The 10,697-nt window shown below is 40.7% G+C and overlaps 1 pseudogene; it reads left to right on the forward strand.

Moving 5' to 3' along the window:
• Positions 1–1,318: 1,318 nt before the first annotated feature.
• On the forward strand, positions 1,319–2,469 carry LOC109944844 (uncharacterized; annotated as a pseudogene).
• The last annotated feature ends 8,228 nt before the right edge of the window (positions 2,470–10,697 follow it).

The raw sequence follows: 10,697 nt of genomic DNA on the forward strand, positions 1-10,697 counted from the left end.
CATTTCTTTGACCTAGTTGTTCATGTCCTCTCCAAGCAATTCCTGAAGCCACCAAATCCTAATAATGTCCATCAAAAAATTGAAAGGAATCCTAGGTTTTATCCCTACTTCAAGGTGATTACATGGACTATTCTATCATATGTCAATAACTGTTCTTTTCCTTCCAATGTTTAGAAAATCACATGTAGTTTTTTTCCATGTAGAATTGCATTGGTGCAATCGATGGCACTCATGTGCCTATATCGATATCACCTGACAAAGCCGCTCCATTTAGGAATAGGAAGGGCACTCTTACTCAAAATGTAATGGTAGCGTGTGATGTTGATCTCAATGTAAATTTCATATCCACTGGGTGGGAGGGGTCCACGATGGATGCTAGAGTTCTTAGGGCTGCAATGAACAATGGCTTTCAAGTACCCATGGGGACATTTTATTTAGTAGATGGCGGTTATGCCAACACACCATCTTTCCTTGCCCCATATCACGGAGTTAGGTATCATTTGAAGGAATATGGGGCAGGTCGTCGAAGACCACAAAACTACAAGGAGATCTTTAATCATCGTCATGCAGTGTTGAGGAAACATATTGAAAGGGCCTTGGGAGTTATAAAGAAACGCTTCCCCATCCTTAAGGTTGCCACGTTTCACAAAAATAGAAAACCAAGTGAAGATACCGGTAGCAGCTGCCGTGTTGCACAACATTATTCGATCTCTCAAAGGAGATGAACAATAGTTAGAAGATCAGGCAGAAAATGTTCAAGGCAATGTTGTTGACCTTCCAGATGGAGATCAAAGCAAATGATCAAGGCAATAACAAGGCAACAATCTTAGAGACACAATTGCACAACAAATGTGGATTGATTATCAACAACATAGAAACAATTAGTGATGCATTAGAATACATTTTAATGTTATTGGGATTGCAATAAGTTCTTAGGAAATGTAGTTTGTACTAGTTATGATGCTTTAATGTTATTCGAATATGCTTTCAGTTCAATAATCTCTAAAATTTATTGTTGTTCACAATTATGCTTTCATGTTCTAATTATGCTCATGTTATAAGTTACCATACTTGGAAGGGGGTCTCCAAGATTAAACATGCTTGGAAGGGGGTCTCCTAGATTTAACATGCTCTTATCTAAAGGTGCACAAAAGAAAAAATCTCCTATAGCTACTGCTTCAAAGACACATGGAGGCTCTCTGAAAGGTATACATGTTGGTTCTTTCTGATTAGTTTTGGTTCTTTCTGATTAGTTTTGATTCTTTCTTATGTTGCTTATGTGCTGATTTGCAGGAAAACAAGAGCAAATTGGAATTCTATGTTAGAGAAGACCCTTGTTGACTTGTTACATGAACACAATACACCAGAATATAAGGGTAACAATGGTTGGACACCCGATGCATGAAACAAGATTGCCAAGGAATTTCAAGAGAGGGAAAGATATGCAGGTTTTTCAAAGCTCAAATCCAAGAAAAGGAAAAGGAGTTAAAGAGACATTACAAGATATTGAAAGATGCAAGGAAACAAAGCGGAGTTTCTTGGGATGAGAGACGGTGTATGATTCAAGCTGATCCACCGATATGGGACACCATAATCAAAGTAAGTTTCTTTCTCCAATAGTATTGAACCTCATCCACTTTGAACTGTATCTGTTTGTTTGAATGGTTTTCCTACCTATTGGTTAGCATGTATGGTGTTGCTTTAGATAATAACTGTATCGTTGCACTATATATGAAAACATGGCACCAATCTTCTATTTAATTTGACTTTATTGTGAAGTCATTTGCAAGGGCTAAGAAATTCCGCAACAAATCTTTCCTCTATTTGAAGCTTTGGGAGAGCTACATGATGGTTAGTACTATTTCTTGCATTAAAACTATGGTGTACTATTTCTTGCACTAAAACTTCATTGTATAGGCAATACTGTTGAAGGGACCTACAACTTCACTTCTACACAACCAAATGGTCTATATCTCACATAAATTGGGACTAGAGATGTTCCTATCAACGTAGAAGACCATGAAGAAGTGAGAGACCCTTTGGCAGACCACAGACAAAATGAAGCAGAAGACAGAGTGTATGCAGTTGAAGGCGTGGATGTAAATGGTGATAGTCAGGGTGAAAGACCAAAAAGGACTGCTGATGTTTCAAGGAATGGAGAAGAAAATGATCGAAGAGGCAAAAGAAAAGTTCCAGCATAGAAGTATTGATGGAGAGGTACCTAGATTTAGAAGCAAACAAGCTGAAGATGAATCGATACAATTGACAAGAGAAAGGGAGGCAAGAGGAGGAGATGACTTCTCAATTAAGAATTGCATAGCAGTTCTAAACACATTGGAGGTCACAAAGGAAGAGAAGGTCAAAGCCTATAAGGTGTTCAAGGACCCTAACAATCGCCAGATTTTCTTGAGCGCATGCAATGATGATAGAGAGGCTGCATTGATGTGGTTGAGGGACGAGATGGCTTAGCGGGTATACCTATCTAGTTTGCATTTAATTCCTATCTAGTATGTTGTTATTAGTAAACAATAGTTTTATAATAACAATATACTACTAGTATAAAATTATTGATTCTGCCTGTTAACAAATTTATCCACATGTAAATCGTTGCAGTCCTTTACTGTCAGCATAACATGTGGGTGAATAGTACCTTAGTTGTATTTATTAGTTTATATGACTGTTGGTATTATTCAAAATATTTTTTATTAGCATAACTTCGTTCTTTTATATGATTGTTGTCAGCCCAAAGCGCTAGCCAATTCTGTCGGTGAGAATCTGATCATTGTTATTCTTGTATATTTGCAGGCTTTACATCTCCAGGACACTTTTGCTATTACTATATAAAGTTCTAAACTTAGAAGCCTTTTGGCCCAACTTGGTGGTAGACTGTAACCATGGCCTGGAACTGTGAGTCGTGAGTGATATCTGCATTTTGTTGGATTGAACCTTGGTCTACGAGTGGGACAAAATGACTGCAAGCACCAACTCTACTTTGTTATTTGTTTTTATCTATTTAAATCATGTGCAAACTGCGACCACCATATTGTCTGTTTGCTAGGACATACATTTATCTTGTTGAAATTGAAACTTGGTTATTCTATTAATGGCAGAAATCATAGCAAAAGATTGTATCCTTACTGTCTCACACTTTACTTCATAAGCAATATCACTTTACCTCATAAGCAATATTGCAATAGCAATCATGTAGTACCACAGGTTCTTCATGTAGAGCTTCATGTTTAGGACATAAATCATAATGTTCCAGAATGAAGATTCCTATTGTCTTGTATTATCTCGTGTACTGAAGGTTCTTTATGTTCAGGGCAGAAATCTTAATGTAGAGCTTGTCATTTTAGATGTATGTACAATGGATCAGATTTCCTGCTTTTATTTCTTGGACTGGGGCTAACCGAACAAGGAAAAATAGATAGGGAAAAGGGGCAGGGAAAAAGAGGCAGAGAACTAAACAACGTAGGGAAAAAGTGTCAACAGGGGATCCATTCAATCCATGTCTGGATTAATTCCACTTGGGGATTGAACCCATACCAACCGAACATGGCCTAAACAATCAAATTTATATACCTGAGCTAAAATGCTTTTGGAATTGGGACACAATCCAGACATGGAACCAACAGTGAACGTTGTCGATTCAAAGAGACATGTCGCTCGGCTAATGTGACAAAGAATGGAAAAGTCGGGTTTCTCATCAGCTCTCAAGATACGAACAAAGACGCAGCACCATGACAGATTTGGTAATTTTGGTATAAATAGTTTTACCAAAACTAGGGGCATGTGTTGGCACCCAATCCTAGATGAGCCTGGGGTGCTGACCTGGCCAAAGGAGGTCCTTTAGATGAGCCTTGGTGCTGATCTCGCTAAAGGAGGCCCACAAAAGGACATATTCTGTCGTAGTAAACATGTAAATAGAAATATACCCTTTTATATAATAGACTAGAGGGAAAAAGAAGTGTGCATCACTTCATCCTGTGAGGCTATATATTGTAACATATATGCTCATAAATAAAGGAGGAATCTATTCGTTCACCAAATCAGCAGGTGCTTCTCATCCTCTTGGCACATCACTACCCTTGCCTCAAGGATTTTTCAATGTAAGTGCCATGCTGTCCTGATACGGTCTCTAATCATGTCAAGGTGGTATGGTATCACCACCTTACCCTCGATAGATCCTGTATTAAGTTATTGTTGGCAATGTCTGCTTGTTATCATGTGTACTTTCAATCTATACATTTATCTCTATGCTTCATGCTATTAGATTGATTTTATACCGCCACATATGTATCCCTATACCACCTGTCACACTCCACGACATGCTAGCTACACATGTGCACGCGGTAGCTCAGAAGTCCGATACACGTCTGGCACCCTACCTTGCATGCTTAGTCTTGTCGTTTACTTCATTGGACTTCTTTGGATGTCCTGATCCATGTCTGTCGTGTCTGGTTAGTAGTTCTCAGTGGTGGATGTTCATAGGTTTATCGGTATGATACATGCAATAGATCAGTTCTAGGATGTTCGTATAGATGGCTTGTTGTTTATCTAGCCCTAGATTTGGTTAACAACATGGGTAATAACAGTGCTCCTCTAGCCCGCCACTCCCTTCTTGGTTATGCATGTAGTCTGCAACGTTGTAGAGTAAGCAACCAACTTAAGCATGCTTTAGGTAGGTTTTACTTTCGTGATTGGTTGCTTTTACTGTATATGGGGGCACCATTACATAGATGGAATCAGTTCATTATGAACTAACACCAACAAAAGAACCACCAACCCACCCCCTACATCTACCCCTAAACTACATCTACTACCTAAGCTGGTGGCACCTCGCCACCGATGTCGCCATCGCCGTTGTTGCTGCCCTGCTGCTGTTGCCACTTCTGTCGCCTTCGCTACATCCACTGCCTCCTTCGCCACCACCACTATCGCCTTTCCCATCATCCCGACCATCCTTGCCGACCACGCCGCCTTCATCGTCAACGTCATACTCGTCCTCCTCATCCTCCTCCTCGGACTCCTTCAAGTCACTAAGGTCGGTGCGCTCGAGACCATGGAGGTAGGCCCTCTCCTGCAAGGACAACCCCATCGAGTTGTCCATACAGTTGAATGATGGGGAGCCAAGGGAATGTAGAAGAGCCCCCTCATTGGAGAGCTTCGAGTTTCTGAAGTCCTCCAACGGTGGAGTCAGAGGACGCTTCTGTTTCTTGCCCTTGGTTTTCTTTTGGCCCTTACCTTCTCCCTTTCCTGCCATCAGGGGTTTGTCAAAGAAGAAGAGAAAGGATTGAAGAAGAAAAGCAATAGACGAGTGAAGAAGTTCATAGCGCGTGAGTGACCTATTTAAAGGAGCGAAGGGGTGCCCCTTCGTATTCTGGTCGTACAATGAACAGACGCCAGCCTTTAAGGGACATTTAAATTTCCCAGAACTGAGCACTTCTACCACCCTTTGGTAACACATCATCAGGATCTGGTAGATCAACTACTCGGACACATCATTACGCCACGTCACCTAAAGCAACTGTTCTCTTGACAAGACGATGTACATATCCACCCATTGAGTGTACAGTTCGGGTTCTCTAGAAAACACAATCTACGAAATATCAAACGCTAGTCCTGCAAAACGACAAACTTAAGATCGGCGGAAGTCACCGGTCAGCCCCGAGGCAACAGACCTCTATCGCTGAGCTCAGTTGGTAGTCTCAGTAAAACTTCCTTGCTAGATGCACCCGGACTAGAGTTTAGTCAGTCTGGCTTCAGTCGACCAACCTGTACTCAGTTGAATCACCCTTAAGCCAAGATCAGTCAGCAAAAATACCATAAAGCTTACCAGAGAAACAAAATAAATACCACAACGATAGGATTTTGGGGCCTTCGAGTTGATTGAATACTAAAATCAGCTCGAAGCTCGGGGGCTACACCCATTGGGTGCACCTACGGTGCACCCAACGGATCAGAATGACAAAAAAAGAAAAAGAAAGAAAAAGGAAGATGCGCTCAAAAGAAAAGTAACCCAGCTCATCCTTGGAGTCTCGAACCAATTACCATGGGTCATCGTCGCATAGATGCTACCCATGGACCATTTAAACAAACCCCTAATAAGTTGGCGCCAAGCTACACTATCGACTCATAGGGGAGGCAGATAACATAACTCCACCAGAAGGATTCCGGAGAGCATGACATCAAGGCGTTATCCATGTGAGTGTATCACATAGGAGCCAACAAGATTCCGAATAATGTGCCCTACGTACGAACGAATAGTGGATTGTTTGGCGCCAAGCTCGGAGGGGAACAACCACCGAAAGAGTCGGCACACAATAGTAGACTTAGATAGAGTTAGATAGACCTCATGGCTTGTAAAGGGATATCTCTCTGGTCACCTATATAAGGCTAGGGGGTACCCCTATAGAACTATCTCATCTCATCATCCCTCTCATAGTAACCTCGCCACCATTAGATTGATAGAGAGAATTCACCCACCGCCATCCATTACTCATTTGTAACCTATCAGCAAACTCAATACTCAGCGCCAACAGGACATAGGGTATTAGCACTCCAGCGGCCTAAACCTGTATAAATCTCTTGTGTTCCGACTTGCTTCCGCACATACCATCGAGTCGTGATCAATGACGTCGTCCTGCCCAAAAGCATCACGTGGGGTACCCCATGGTGCGCAGTCGGGTCACAAACACTTTTGCATGCCTGAACTTAGAAGGAGGAGATCCAACCAACACATCTGATGATGCTACTAATGTAAATGAAATAACTCTTATTCGTCTACTTGTAATATAAATGTACTTTGCATTATTTGTTATTGAATTTTCTATGTTTCATTTTTAGTAGTCATTCGATTCAGGATTGGGCAAGGTTTTATAAGCCTCAAGGTCCTACTGGGGCTAAGAACTTTGAAGGTAGATTGAGAATAGAAGAAGTTGTAGCGGACAGGGAACCAAGAGCACTGTTAAAAGCTACAACCAAGATATTACAGCTTTCTCGTTAGGGAGCATATGTCGATTAGCATTCAGAGGTGGAAATCAAGTAGTGCCGATGATGTGAATGCGGTCAGTGAAGATCAAACAAAAATGTTGTGGATAGGAATTAAAACTAAGTTCACAATCAACGATGAAAGCGAGCAGTTAGTCGGACAATGGGCCATGAAGAAAATGGTCATTTTATTTTAGAGCAACAAGAAGTATTTATACTAAACCTTTAAGAAGACTAGATAGACACCTGATTTTAATAATTTCCCAAAGTACAGAGAACACTGGGAAAAGTTCCTTAGATATAAGACATTCCAAGAGGGGTAGACTAAGGAAGCAATACATAAATCCAGCACCAACAAGAAAGAGTACTTCCACAGACTTGGTCGTGGTGGCTACAAACGGGTTGTGGAGGCATGGTCAAAAAGAGTGGTTGAACTAGAGCTTAGGGGGTGTTATCCCATAAAATCATGATTGGCCAGAATGCGCCAAGCATTGGTTCTATGCCATGGGGACCGTGTATGTGATGACGAGAACTTAGAATATTCGAACAACATAAATGACATCATAGAAAAGCTAATAAATGTTGTGCATAAGACATCTAAAGGGGAATTTGTTCCCGATAGAGAGAACGGTGAGCTAACTGTTGCACTTAACAAACCAGGGCAACCTGGTCATATAATAGTATACGAGAGTATGCCATGGAAGTTTGGATTTGCAAATGACATTGATACATACATAAGTCTACAGAGAGGAAAAGACAATGAGGAGGACAGAGTCAGAAATCTAGAGAAAGAACTTGTTAGGACTAAAGCATTTATTCTAGATGAGGTACAATGTCAAATGCCAATTCTAGTTAAGTAGTTAACCCAATAGGGGTTAATGCCTCCACCTCCTGAAATGGTCAGCCCAAAAAGTCGACGTAGCAATTGCGCGTCCATATAAATCGCCCTTAAGGACAATGGTTCCCAATGGATGATATTGACCATCCAATGCCTAGGAGCTACATATAGGCGACAGAAACCTGATAACTAAGGTTGCTTATGGTATAACACCTCTACCACTCTCAAGCCCAACATACCATAGGGCCAAAATTCTAGCTGAGTACTCGGTGGTAAGCGATGGATACAAAGATTTGGAGTTGGACATCAGAGGGGGTGATGATAAAATCGTGCTTTCACAAGTCCTGTATAGATTTGTTCTATGATAGAAAAGATACATTAAAATACAGAATACCTAGCCAAGAATTGAAGGTGTTGTTCGAAAGAGCCCTCTACCTCCTTCACCTAGTCAAAGGAGCCCTTTAACGCCTCTGCCAACTCAAAGGAGCCCTGCACCTCCTTCTCCACCATCTTGAAGGAGCCCTCCACTTCCTTCTCCACCTGAACACCATAGAAAAAAGAGTCGTTCACATGTGCCACCAATGAGTAAAAAGCAAATGCGCATAATACACAGGTAGACAAAGATCAAGAGCACACGTAGTGATTTTTTAACCGAGTCTGCATAAATTAAGTTACCCTATGATATGATAGATGAGGAGATACATCACGTCATCAATGAATAAGTGAAGGAACACTTCAAGAAGAGAGTTCTAGGGAAGGAGGCACAATAAACCCTTCAATAAAAGCTTTCTTTGCAAAAATGAGCAAGCTAGAAAAGAAGCAATCTACCTCAGACTATGAGCGCGTGCTTGGAAAAGAAAATAAAAATCTAATAAGAAAAATGTGCCAGGCAATACAAGCATGATCAGCCTATAGTCCATCCGCAAGAGGTTCTCGAACTTACAACCCAACTACGCAGATTCCTCAATTGGTTCTCGAAGGAATCAGCCACTGGTAGGACTACCAGAGGTGTGTTTGTACAAAAACAATACTTCAATGACAATGAAGTGATGTGGCTCGATTTTTTGGATATATTTGAGATATACCAGCAGAATGCGCTAGACCTCTCTCTTATCAGCACATAGGTTCTATAAGTGTTTAATTTCTCTTTTCTCCACTACTCAATGCTAACTAAAGTTCTTTCACACCTTCTATGTTTCCTGAAGCATGGAGATACAACGATGTCGTAAATAAGGGATTTACAATATCTTCTTTGTTAACCCAGTGCGCGTAAACCAAAGAACAATTAGGGACTTTCGACCGGCAACCCTAAAACATGGCATAAATGCCTTCACAATAAAAACTATATGTAATACATACTTATTCCATATTATTTTAAGTTAGTGTCTATTTTCTTTTCGTATCCATACCTTTTCAGACTAAGTTTGTATTCTAATTTTTTCTCCATGTTTATAACCTTTCTATGCCGTTCACTAGGCATTTCTGGTGGTCTCAATGGAAGAAGGCATTTTATTTATCCTTGATTCATTGAGGAAGGTAGTCGAGGACTTAAAAATAAATCGTAGACCTTAAAGAGTAATTCTTACCATTTGAACCTAACTATCTAAACCTCTAAATGATTGAATCATGCATGCACAAAGGACTTATAATTTTCATTTTGCGGTGTCTAGAGCCGGCTACGCCAAAAGCATGTCGGCTTGAACAAAACTCTTAAGATTAGGCTGAACTTTCCGGTACATTTGTAGCTTTCTGATCCCTCAAGTTATTTAATAATAATATTCCATAATTTTTTTCTCGATTTTCAGCGTTTGATACATGAAAAGGGAACAACTTATGTCGTTACTACGTTTGTGAATTTATTCATGGATTCGTAGTTAACATGTCAGTGGCCAAAGATATCTAGGTACATCAATATTTTCTATAGTATTTATGTTGATTTCCTATTAATAGAGCATCTCAAATTTTAGTTTAATGCAATAACACTTTTTATTAATGCTATTGGCAAACGACAGATAATAAGGACAAAAGAAGAAGTACTCGCGGTGGATAGGATAGAAGTAATTCAAGAACAACTCATAGGGTTTATAAATAAAGAGGTCGTATCTAAAGAGGGACATTTCTATTATGGTGGACAAACTCTTCAAGACATAGAAGACGAAGAAGATTCATATTAAGAATGTAGAAATGAGGATATAGTTAGAAGTTAGGAAACTTCATAGACATTTGTAAATATTATTGTTAATGTGCATATCCATTTTGTATATAGGAATCTACACACACACACACACACACACACACACACACACATATATATATATATATATATATATATATATATATATATATATATATATATTGAAAGGGAATTAGGCTTACACCTAGTCCCTAATTGTTTTTGGTGGTTGAATTGCCCAACACAAATAATTGGACTAACTAGTTTGCCCAAGTGTATAGATTATACAGGTGTAAAAGGTTCACACTCAGCCAATAAAAAGACCAAGTTTTGGATTCAACAAAGGAGCAAAGTGGCAATCGAAGGCCCTCTGGTCTGGGAGCACCGGACTGTCCGGTGTACACCGGACAGTGTCCGGTGCACCACCGGACAGTGTCCGGTGCACCAGAGAACTCCAACGCAAACTCGCTACCTTCGGGAATTTCCAGAGGCGACTCCGCTATAATTCACCGGACTGTCCGGTGTACACCGGACAGTGTCCGGTGCGCCAAGGAAGATCAGCCTCAGGAACTCGCCAGCTTTGGGAAACTCCAACGGCTAGTCCGCTATAATTCACCGGACTGTCCGGTGTGCACCGGACTGTCCGGTGCAACTCCGGAGCAACGGCTAGTCGGCGCCAACGGCTACCTGCGGCGC

Source organism: Zea mays, chromosome 3 (genome assembly GCF_902167145.1).
Source record: "Zea mays cultivar B73 chromosome 3, Zm-B73-REFERENCE-NAM-5.0, whole genome shotgun sequence".
NCBI classification, from domain to species: domain Eukaryota; kingdom Viridiplantae; phylum Streptophyta; class Magnoliopsida; order Poales; family Poaceae; genus Zea; species Zea mays.